At 49.1% G+C, this 12187-nt stretch overlaps 1 protein-coding gene across 2 annotated transcripts in view; it reads left to right on the plus strand.

Moving 5' to 3' along the window:
- Positions 1-11280: 11280 nt before the first annotated feature.
- The window catches only part of zgc:171482 (zinc finger protein), a 252768-nt gene continuing 251861 nt past the window's right edge, over positions 11281-12187 (plus strand). The window contains exon 1 of one of the 2 annotated variants that reach the window (XM_052027478.1): positions 11281-11430. The gene's annotated coding sequence lies outside the window, so the exon portion shown is untranslated. The remainder of the gene's footprint in view (positions 11431-12187) is intronic. The other variant, XR_007957285.1, reaches the window with a different exon arrangement.

Consider the following 12187-nt stretch of genomic DNA (forward strand, 5'->3'; position numbering starts at 1 on the left):
ATGATCAGTAAACATTCATCAGAAAGGAGAGTCCCACCCTTAAGCTGCAAGTCCATGGGGTGAGAAATTATTCCGAGTGCCATGGTTCACCCCCAGCAGATGGCAGCAGAGCACCAACATTTGATGGTGACCTGTTGAGAAGCTGCATTCCCATAGCGCCTTTCACAACCTTTCATCACCCTAAAGTGCTTCACAGCCTAAAACGTACTTCTGAAGTGCAATTGATGTTGCAAGGAACCCGGCAGTGAAATTGTGCACAGCAAGCTCCCAGAAACAGCAAAAACAATCACCTTCCAGCCTCTAACTGACACCTATTTGCTACGATTTACCGGCGATCTTTTCCCTTCCCTCTCGGACAGATGCAGGGTCTGCACCGGATGCATTGACCACACCTTTTGCCTCCACAAAATGCTGCTTGACCTACTGAGTTTTTCCAACGTTCTGTTTTTTGTCCCAGGAACAGCAATGAGATAATTGTTTCAAGGGCTGTGGGATAAACACAGACACTGACCTCCTAATCTTCTTCAGAATTACACAGAGATCTTTTACAGCCTCCTGCGGGAGTGGACAGGACCTTGATAATAAAGTCCCGTCCAACTTAAGGAAGGTGCTGCCTTCAGATGTGGTGGAGCCATGTTCAAGAGGGAACGGGATACAGGCAGTAAAGCTCTGATATCCGGCATCTGATTATTTGGAAATCCTGACGTTTTAACATCTGGCTCACTCATTAGTCTGGAGAGGAGCCAGGAGTGGGGACCAGAGTGGGGGTGGGTTGACAGCTGGAGTCAGTGTTGGGGTCCAGAATATCAGGAGCCGGAAATGTTGGGAAGATTTGGTAAATTAAATTGGTTTATTATTGTCACGTGTACCAAGGTACAGTGAAAAACTTTGATTTGCATGCCACCCATACAGATCGTTTCATCACATCAGTGCATTGAGGTCGTACAAGGGAAAACAATAACAGAATGCAGAATAAAGTGTTACAGTTACAGAGAAAGTGCAGTGCAGGCAGACAAAAGGTGCAAGGTCATGACGAGGGAGATTGTGAGGTCCAGAGTCCATCTTATTGTACTAGGGAACTGTTCAATAGTCTTATAACAGCGGGATAGAAGCTGTCCTTGAGCCTAGTGGTACACGCTTTCAGGATTTTGTATCTTCTGCCCAATGGGAGGAGGGAGAAGAGAGAAAGTCCGGGGTGGGTGGGGTCTTTGATTATGTTGGCTGCTTTACCGAAGTAGCTGGAAGTGTAGACAGAGTCCATGGAGGGGAGGCTGGTTGTGGCTGGAGTCAGGCTCCAGACTGCTAGTATATTCCCCGCTCCCTTCAAGCCCTCCGAATTCACTGGGAAATTTATCATTCTGCTGTGTGACGTAAAGAAAATGAAATAAAAGTGAGTTTGGGTATTAATGGGAATAACATCCAATAGCCCGGGGTACCCGTGAATCCAACACCACCAAAGTCCAAGGATGACGGAGTATTGGAATGTTACAAACAAGGAAAATTTGCAAGGGTCGGACGGAGGCAGGTGAGGTGCAATGGGTGAGATTGTCCGGTAGTGAGTCAGGGTGGAAATGATGGGCTGAATGGCCTCTTTCTGTGCTGTAACCAGTCTAAGATTTGGCCTCAAGTGCCATAGGGTCATGGAGCATGGAGGGCAACCTAAAGTCATAGAGTGCCTTTGGCCCAACTGGTCCATGCCAACCAAGATTCCCATCTAAGCTAGTCCCATTTGCCCATGTTTGGCCCATATCCCTCAAAACCTTTCCTATCCATGTACCTGTCCAAGTGCCTTTTAAATGTTATTTAAACCACTTCCTATGGCAGCTCATTCCATGTATAGACCATCCTCTGGGTGAAAAAGTTGCCCCTCAGGTCCTTATTAAATCTCTCCCCTCTCACCTTAAACCTACGCCGTCTAGTTCTCGATTCCCCAACCCTGGGAGACAGACTGTGTGCGCTCACCCTATCTATGTCCCTCATGATTTTATTTTCTACACCTCTTGAACCCATGACCTTCCTCCTCAGAGGTGAGAGACGGACGCGGCGATAACCGCGGTGTGCCCGCTCGGCTGCTGGTCCTCAACTCAGGAGTCCGAGTGCATCCGACCTGAACTCGCGACAGGACTGGGCTCCTCCTCGAATCGTCCCACGAGTGAGCCAACGCCTCCCCACCCCCCCAACCTCCATCGCCAGGGCAGCCAGTGTGGGAGTGTGCCATTGCTCCTCCTCAGCCGGTGGGTGAAGGGAGTGATCGACAGAAGGATTAGAGGGAGCAACCTTGCACCCAGTGAGAAGTGGGGGTGTCTGAAAGGTGAGGGAGAGGCAGAGACCCTCGCCGCAGTTAAACAGTTCTGGCTGTGAAGAGCCGTGAGCTGCAGGGCTACAGACCCAGTGTGGGGAAGGTGGGGTAGGGCTGGGTACATCTTTTCTGACCAGCACAGACAAGTTGGGCTGAATGGCCTCCCTCTCAGATGTAAATGTTCTGTGCATTCATGTCGCTAGGTCGTTGGTGAGGCCGCACTTGGAGCACTGTGTACAGTTTTGGTCGCTCTGTTATAGGAAAGATGTGGTTAAACTGAGAAGGGTGCAGAGAGGATTTACGAGGATGTTGCCAGGACTCGAGGGCCTGAGTTACAGGAAGAGGTTGGCCAGGCTGGGTCTTTATTCCTTGGAACATAGGAGAATGAGGGGCGACCTTATAGAAATTTAAAATTATGAGAGGCATCAATAAAGCGGATGGTTAACAGTCTTTTCCCCAGGGCAGGGGAGTCCAAACCTAGGGGGCATAGGTTTAGGATGAGAGGGGAAAGATTTAAAAGGGACCTGAGGGGTAACTTTTTCACACAGAGGGTGGTGAGTATATGGAACGAGCTGCCAGAGGAAGTGGGTGAGGCAGGTACAACAGTATTTAAGAAGCACTTGGATAGATACATGGAGGGGCGGGGCTTGGAGGGATATGGGCCGAATTGGGACTAGCTGGGTGGGACCGTGGTCGGCATGGACTGGTTGGGCCGAAGGGCCTGTATCCGTGCTGTATTGCTCTACGACTCTCTGACTCTCTGTTTCTACGAAATGAAGGCCTGCCCAATGATACCCCTGAAATGGACAAAACAAGACTGGTTTAAACCAAAAGCAGAGATTGCTGGAAACACTCAGAGGGTCAGGCAGCGTCTGTGGAGAGAGAAACAGGGTTAACGTTTCGGGTCTGACGTCCTCACTGAAACAAACGTAAGCAGTATATTGAGAAAACTGCGTATGTCAGAAATCAGAAATGCATTTGTAGCTTTTAGTTTTTCAATTGTTCTGAAGTTTGAGGATTTAATGTGATCAGACAATCAGAGGGTACGAGCTATAAGGAGAGGTTCCACAGACTTGGGTTGTTTTCTCTGGAGCAACGGAGGCTGAGAGGAGACCCGATCGAGGTTTGTAATGTTTTTAAATTTCAAAAATAAACTTTATTCATAATAAAGAATATATACAAAAGAACAAACACAGTGCAAAACTTCTACATTCATGGTCATTACATTCAGTAGTGTTAACTTATCTTTTTAAACCATAGCACCATTGCCACTCATGTGGCCCCCTGAGGTGATGCCCCTTTCATTGCTCGAGGGTCTTCCCCACCCGATTCAGCCCCTCCACGTGCAGTAGCGGAAGGAGCCCAGACCGTGGACCTTCCCCACAGAGCCTTTGCATTGGCTGCCCCAAGCTTCAGTATGTCCCTCAGCACGGACTCCTGCAGCCTGGAATGTGCCATTCGGCAGCATTTCTTTACAGACATCTCACTGTGCTGGAAGACCAACAAGTTTTGGGCAGATCAAAGAGAGTCCTTCACCGAATTGATGATCCTCCAGCAGCACTTGATGTCTGTCTCGGTGTGTGTCCCCGGGAACAGCCCGGAGATCAGAGAGTCCTCTGTCACGCAGCTGCTGGGGATGAACCAGGACACGGACCCTCGCATCCGTCTCCACACCCTATTTGCAAATCCACAGTCTGCAAAGAGGTGGGTGAGCATCTCCTCCCCACCGCAGCCGTCCCGAGGACAGCATGCGTTGGGGGTGATATTTCGTCTGTACAGGGAGGATCCTGAGAGAAGTTTATAAAATTATGAGAGGCAGAGATGGGGTCGAGAGTCAGAGCCTTTTTTTCTCCAGGGTGGGAATGTCAAATACTGTGGGGGGCATAGGTTTAAGGTGAGAGGGGGAAAGTTTAAAGGAGATTTACAAGGCAATTTTTGTTTACACACAGAGAGTGGGGGGTGCCTGTGGAGGTGGTGGAGGCAGATTCGATCATGTCGTTTCAGAGGATTGGAGGGATAGGGACCATGTGAAGGGAGATGGGATTAGTTAGATTGGCATCGTGTTCAACACAGACATTGTGGGCCGAAGGGCCTGTTCCTGTGCTGTATTGTTCTGTATTCTATGTGATCCAATGCTATTCCAAAGGGTGTGAGTTCAACAGCCTCAGCGCAGGGCACCCACTGGTCTACCAGGTACAACGCAGGGCACCCACCAGTCTACCAGGTACAACGCAGGGCACCCACCAGTCTACCAGGTACACCTGCCCCACACCCAGCATGAGACCCAGTTTCTCTGATGGTTCGTGTTAAAGGCTCCGAGAGAATTAGCAGCGATGTTGGGCTTTCGGTCTGTGAGCTGGAGGAGAGGCGCAGTACCGTTGGGGAGGGATGCTGTTCTTACTTTAACAGCTGACAGAGTCGCTGTGTGCTCTATATACGTCCTGTGAGCAGGTTTGCCAATATTACTGTCGATATGTTGAAAGTACCAATCGAATCTAGATTGGAGAGACTAAGGGAGCTAGGGTTTTATTCTTTGGAGAGAAGGAGGATGAGAGGAGACATGATAGAGGTGTACAAAATATTAAGAGGAATAGATAGAGTGGACAGCCAGCGCCTCTTTGCCAGGGCACCAATGCTCAATACAAGAGGGCATGGCTTTAAAGTAACGGGTGGGAAGTTCAAGGGAGATATCAGAGGAAGGTGGTTGGGGCGTGGAATGCGCTGCCTGGGGCGGTGGTGGAGGCAGGTACATTGGTCAAATGCAAGAGATTGCTGGATAAGCATATGGAAGAATTTAAAATAGAGGGATATGTGGGGGGAAGGTGTTAGATAGTCTTAGGTGAGGTTTAAAGGTCAGCACAACATTGTGGGCTGAAGGGCCTGTATTGTGCTGTACTGTTCTATGTTTTATGAATCCACATCGAGCTCGGCTTCTCGCGCTCAGTCCCATGACTGCGGTGCACAGAAGGCAACACGTGGCTGGTTCCCCGACTAGACCTGACGTGTCAGACACGGGAACTCACATGAAAACCAGATGTTACAGCAGGGATAGGCCATTCAGCCCCTCAAGCCGGCTGCACCACTCCACAAAATCATGGCTGATCTTCTCCCTCACTTCCCTGCCCTATCCCCATATCCCTCGATTCCCCTAATATCCTGAAATCTAACCATCTGGGCCCTGAATGAACCCAGTGACAGTAGAGTAGAGAACTCTACAGGTCTGAGGAGAAGTCCACAGGTCTGAACTCCACCACCCTCTGAGTGAAGAAGCCTCTCCTCATCTCAGTCCTAAATGGCCACCTCTCCTCGCTCGGAGATGGTGAGCCTTGGTCCTAGATGCCTTGGCCAGGGGAAGCGCACTCTCTGCATCCAGTGTGTCCAGCCCTGGGAGAAGATCCTCAATGAGATCACCTCCCCATCTTCTCAGCTCCGGAGAATACAGACCCAGTCTGCTCAATCCCTCCTCGTGGGATAAAGCCAATATCCATGGAACCAGTCTGGTGATCCCTGCTGCACCTTCTTTAAATCCTATCCGGATACATCACGGCTTGGTATGGAAACTGCTCTGCCCAAGATCTCAAGAAACTGCAGACAACTGTGGACACAGCTCAGCACATCACGGAAACCAGCCTCCCCTCTGTGGGCTCTGTCTACACTTCCCACTGCCTCGGTAAAGCAGCCAGTACAATCAAGGACCCCTCCCACCCCATCATTCTCTCTCCTCCTCACTCCCATTGGCCAGAAGATACAAAAGCTTGAAAACTCGTACCACCAGGCTCACCAGAACGATACCTGGCCTCGAGTTTGGTTTGGAGCCAACCCATCTGCTGATTCCAAAACCCACCTTTAATATTGCGGATAACAAAACCTGCAACCTCAGACTTAATATTAACATTTGAGCCTGCATCAATTGTCACTTGCAGGGGAGGGATCAAACCCTGCCAGTCTTTATATTGCGAAGCACAGCGCAGAACGAGGCCATTCAACCCAACAAGTCTGTGCTGGCGTTTATGGTCCTCTGGAACCTGCTCCCAATCTTTCCCCATGTCAGTCTCTTTTCTCTCCTGTTGTCTCCTCCCTCCCCCTTATAAAAGATAGAAAAGATGGAACATGTACCACCAGGCTCAAGGACAGCCTCTATACTACCATTACAAGACTCTTGAACGGACCTCTTGTACGATAAAGATGAACTCTTCATCTCGCAATCTACCTCATCGTGGCCCTTGCACCTTATTGTCTACCTGCGCTGCACTTTTTCTGTAACTATAACACCATGTTATAAGACAAGATATCTTTAACTGTCACATGTACATCGAAACATGTACATCAATGCACTTTGTACTCATCAATGCACTTTGTACTAACTCAATGTAACTGCACTGTGTAATGAATTGACCTGTACGATCGGTTTGTAAGACAAGTTTTTCACTGTACCTTAGTACAAGTGACAATAATAAACCAATACCAATACCAAACACACAGTGAAATGCATCTTTTGCTTTTCCCTTATACTACCTCGATGTACCGATGTTTTGAAATGATCTGTATGGATGGCATGCAAAACAAAGTTTATCACTGTATCTCGGTACATGTGACGGTAATAAACCAATTACCAATTAAGTGAGAAATACTCCAGATGTGGGGTATTTCACCAAGACATCTGCAGTAAGTCATCTTTGGTCCTGGACTCCAAACCTCTACAATAAAAACCAATGTACCATTTGGCTTCTAAATGCTGTAAACCCTGTTTATCGGCATTCAATGACTTGTGCCCAAGGAGTTTCAACTATTCCCATAGGGCGGCTCAGTGGCGCAGCGGGTAGATCCGCTGCCTCACAGTGCCAGAGACCTGGGTTCGATCCCGACCTCCAGCACTGTGTGGAGTTTGCACATTCTTCCTGTGACCGTGTGGGTTCCCCCGGGTGCTAACGGTTTCGTCCCTCATCCCAAAGATGTGCAGGGTCGGTGGGTTAATGGTCCTCTGTAAATTGTCCCTAGTGTGTGGGTGAGGGGTAGAATCTGGGGGGAGTTGATGGGAATGTGGAATTATTGCAAAATTAGTATAAATGGGTGGTTGATGGGTCAGTATGTGGACTCGATGGGCTGAAGGGCCTGTTTTGGTGCTGCATCTCACTGACTCTGACTCTTGGTGTTTGGAAAAGATTGCTCAGCATTCCTGGTCTTTTTTCCACTAAGGTAAAGAACCTTGTTCATTTCCCCACTGGTCCCCATCTACCAAGTGTCACCCACTCACTCGGCCTGTCTGTCTTCCCCCCCCCCCCCAGTCCTGAAGTCAATGACCAGCTCTTTTGTTTTAATCCCCAAACACATTTTCAATTCACTTTCTTTATGTGTTACAGAGTAGAATAATGAATTTCCCAGTGAACCAGGTGAGTTTAAAGGGAGTGAGAAATATACAAGCTGGTTGGCGTAGAAGGAGTCCATGGAGGGAAAGTTGGTTTACCTGATACACTGGACTGCATTCACAACACTCTGGAGTTTAATGCAGAGGTATCAATCTGGGAGGATAATTGGCCACTATAAATTGCCCCCAGTGTATGGGTGAGGGGTAGAATCTTGGGGGGAGTGGATGGGATGTGGAGAGATTCAAATAGGATTGATGTAGGATTGGTGTAAATGGGTGGTTGATGGTCAGCATAGAGTTGATGGGCCAAAGGGCCTGTTTCTGTGGTCTACAATTCTCTCTGACCCTATTGGAGATGAGCTGTCCACACACACAGGCTCAAGGACAGCTACTATCCCACTGTGATAAGACTATTGAACGGTTCCCTTACATGATGAGATGGACTCTTGACCTCACAATCTACCTTGTGACCTTGCACCTTATTGTCTACCTGCACTGCACTTCCCTGTAGCTGTTATTGTTTTTACCTGTACTACCTCAATGCACTCTGTACTAACTCTATGTATCTGCACTGTGTAATGAATTGACCTGTACGATCGGTGTGCAAGACAAGTTTTTCACTGTACCTCAGTACAAGTGACAATAATAAACCAATACCAATACACACGATACCCAATGCTAGGCCCCAGCTAATGAAGATTATCACCATTTTGGACTTATCTCCCCCACTGGCACTAATGAGACAGTACAGATGGGTATTTGTGCAAATGCCCACTCTGGGTGCTCCAACGGTCCCTCCAGCCAATGACACAGGAAATGCAACAGCCAGATAGACACAGCAAGATCCCACTGACACCAGCGCCCAGGCAGTCTGGGTCGGTGAGGCTGATCAAAGGAAAGACCACACGTTTCCGTAAATGAAGTCCTCCCTGCAACATCCCCCCCCCACCTCCCCCCAGGGGGGCAGGCAGAGTATCAGTCAAACTACACCTTCAATAATGCTGCAGTCCGTCAGTACAACATGGGAGTAAGACTGGATCTTGTGCGCGAGGCTCCGGACTGGGAACTGAACCAGACTATCTCTGACCCAGGGCCAAGTCACCCACAATAAACTTGTGGCAGAATCTAAACTCTTTCAGTTTGTTTGTTTGTTTGTTTGGCCTCTGCATTCTACACTGCAAAAAGTGTGCGCATTGGAATCTGCACTGAAGTTGTGTAGTCCATAAAGATAAGATACCTTTATTAGTCACATGTACATCAAAACACACAGTGAGATGCATCTTTTGCGTGGAGTGTTCTGGGGGCAGCCCGCAAGTGTTGCCACGCTTCCGGCGCCAACATAGCACGCCCACAACTTCCTAACCCGTACGTCTTTGGAATGTGGGAGGAAACTGGAGCACCCAGAGGAAACCCACGCAGAGAACGTACAAACTCCTTATAGACAGCAGCGGGAATTGAACTCGGGTTGCTGGCACTGTAATAGCGTTACGCTAACCACGTTGTCTGTGTCATTGGACCCTTAGCTTCTCTCCATTTCTGCTACATTTATTGCTTCTGTTGTGATGACAGATATGCAGTCTTTGTTTACTGGCTCTCTCATATCTTCATTCCCCATAACAATCCCTTCTCTGGGCTTGCCTTTGCAACAGCCTGCCCAATGCCTTCTCTGGCAATCCGTATTCCAACAGTCTCATTCACTTCTAGGTCACTTATCCAGTTGGTCTCATCCACCACAGTCCGGGAATGGGGCAACCCCCCAACATCCTTTACTGTCGGCATGAGGTAGTGAGAAGACTTCAGGATTTTTACAGCTTCGTCGTGGGGAATGTTGATGAAAACAATTCTACAGGTCTTTAAGAAAGGCAACTCATCCTTCTTTACCGCCTTTGCTCTTTGAAGATGTCTCTCTAATCCTTCCTTGGTGGACTAGGTTTTAGGCATTACTTTCCTTTCTTGTTGGCTCAGTGATAATTTTGGGTCTCTTTTCTCCTGGGAGACAAAGGCTGAGGGGAGACCAGTGGGGGGGGGGGGGGGGGGGTGTAAAGTGCCGAGGTGTGTTGATGGAGCAGATGCAGAGAGAACGTCCCCGCTTGTGGGGAAGAGGGTAACCAGAGACCATCAGTGTCGGAGAGTCATCAAGAAATCCGACGGGGAATTCTGGAGAAACTCCTTTCCCCAGAGAGCGGTGAGAATGTGCAGCTCCCTCCCACAGGGAGGTGTGGGGGTGGAGGGTGTCGATGTGTTGAAGGGGAGGCTGGACACAGAGAAGGGAACAGAGGTTCACGCTGAGAGACTGAGTTGTGAAAACATTGGGCGAGGCCCCAGTGGGGCTAGCACAGACTGTTTGGGCTGAATAGTCCATTCTATGTTGTACATCCCATGTAACACAGCTATTCCTGAAAAATAATAAATGGTGTAAATCCAAAATAAAGCAGAAAATTCTGGAAGCACTCAGCAGGTCAGGCAGCGATGTGACAAGTTAATGCTTCAGGTCAATGGCCTTTCATCAGAGCTCATGGCTACTCAATGATCTGGAATGTACACTCTGTTTCTCTCCCCACAGATGCTGCCTGACCTGCCGAGTGTTTAGTGACAAGGCTCAACAGACTGGACGTAGGGTGGATATTCTTCCTGGCTGGGATGTTAAACTGGGGGGGGGGGGGGGTCACAACCTTGGGATACAGACGAGGAGATTTGGTACTGAGATTATGTCTTCCCTCAGAGGGTGGTGTACCTGTGGAATTACCCAGCACAGAATAAGAGTGAGAGAGACAGAACATAGAACACAACAGTACAACACAGGAACAGGCCCTTCAGTCTACAGTGTCTGTGCCGAACACGATACTTAATTAAACTAAACCCCTTCTGCCTGCACATGATCCACATCCCTCCATGCCCTGCATATACATGTATCTGTCTAACAGCCTCTTAAACACCTCTATCGTATCTGCCTCCACCCCCACCCCTGGCAGCCCGTTCCAGGCACCCACCACTCTCTCTGTAAAAACTTGACCCACACATTTCCTTTAAACTTTCCCCTTCTTACCCTAAATGCATGTCTTCTAGTATTTGACATTTCTACTCTGGGAAAAAGATTATGACTGCCTATGCCTCTCATAATGTTATAAACCTCTATCAGATCTCCCCTCTGCCTCCACCTCTCCAGAGAAAACAACCCAAGCTTCTAATCCAGGCAGCATCCTGGTGAACCTCTTCTGCACCCTCCCCACATGCTTCCTGTAATGGGGGTGACCAGAACTGCACACATTTCCAGATGCCTCAAGGGCAGAGAGCAGGGATATGGTACTGGGAGAGATGAACAACCTTGAGCCGACAGGGACTGGACGGGCCGAAGGGCACCCGTAAGGAGGTGAGACACACCGCGTTTTCCCAAGTTGTTGGAAAGTGTGGGGAAGGGCGTGTTAACGGTGGGCGGGGGGTGGGTGGATCCAAACCACACACACCTTCAGTGAAGATCCTAAAGGGGAATAAATGGTCTGGTCGGGAGGGAGAGGATTGTTCGTTCTTCTCCCCCCCCCCCCCCCTTTGTTAATGTTGGAGGCGCTGTGTTAGGTAGCAGGGGGGAGGGAGAGAGAGAGAAAGAGAGAGCCTCGTCCATCCTCCGACGCCGAAGGAGCGTTACCACAGCCAGTTGCTCTGTCTCAACCCGAGAGACGAGGAGGGGAAGGCAAGGCAAGGCAAGGCAAGGCAAGAAGAACCACACACACACAAAGGAAAGGAGACATTGTCCCACCGTCCGACCAGGGTAAGACGACTTCCAACCTCCTGCAGATCACTCCTGGCCAGATTCCGCTCAATATTCTGGGTGAAACTAATTTAACAAGAGGACTGGTATTTCGCCTAGCTTACAAGATATTATGTGTGTGATTTGTATTGTCTGTATTTCCAACAGCACGTTTGAAGTCAACGCGTTCGTTTCTGCGGCTTGGGTTGTGTGATAATTGTTGGATAGTTTAGCGTTCGATAAAATCTAGAGGTTGAGAAAAAAAATGGAACAATTGAACAGGAATGAGAAAAGGAGGGAGAGAGAGGGACGAGAGGCTAATTGGATTTCAGTCGGTAGGTAAGAGAGGTCAATACTCATCAGTGGTATCACTCTCCCAGCCAGGTGGAGCCGGGGCTTGGAGAGCCATGCCAGTGATGAGTATTGACCTCTCTCACGCAGCAAAGAGGGAGCTAAGGTGGGTGATGCCCCAGCTGGGAGCGACCACCTCACACCCAGGACCTGGTCCTTCTGGTCACAGAGTGGGAGGATGCAGGAGGTGATGCACCAGGTCTGTGTATCAAGGATATGGCACACAGAGAAGGGGCAAATATAAACGTGCCCCTTGTAGAATTGCCCCCTTCTCCTTTTGCCGGACAGGGATCTGTGGCCACAGTTCATTGAAACTGGCTGCATAATCCAGGGGTTCAGGGGCAGAGAAAACTAGAGGAAGGAAGTCAGGGTGAATCTTTATAAGAGGTGCAGGGTGGTGCTGAGACAGGTGGGAAGGTTTCAGAGA

This window comes from Pristis pectinata, chromosome 12 (assembly GCF_009764475.1).
Source record: "Pristis pectinata isolate sPriPec2 chromosome 12, sPriPec2.1.pri, whole genome shotgun sequence".
Lineage (NCBI taxonomy): Eukaryota > Metazoa > Chordata > Chondrichthyes > Rhinopristiformes > Pristidae > Pristis > Pristis pectinata.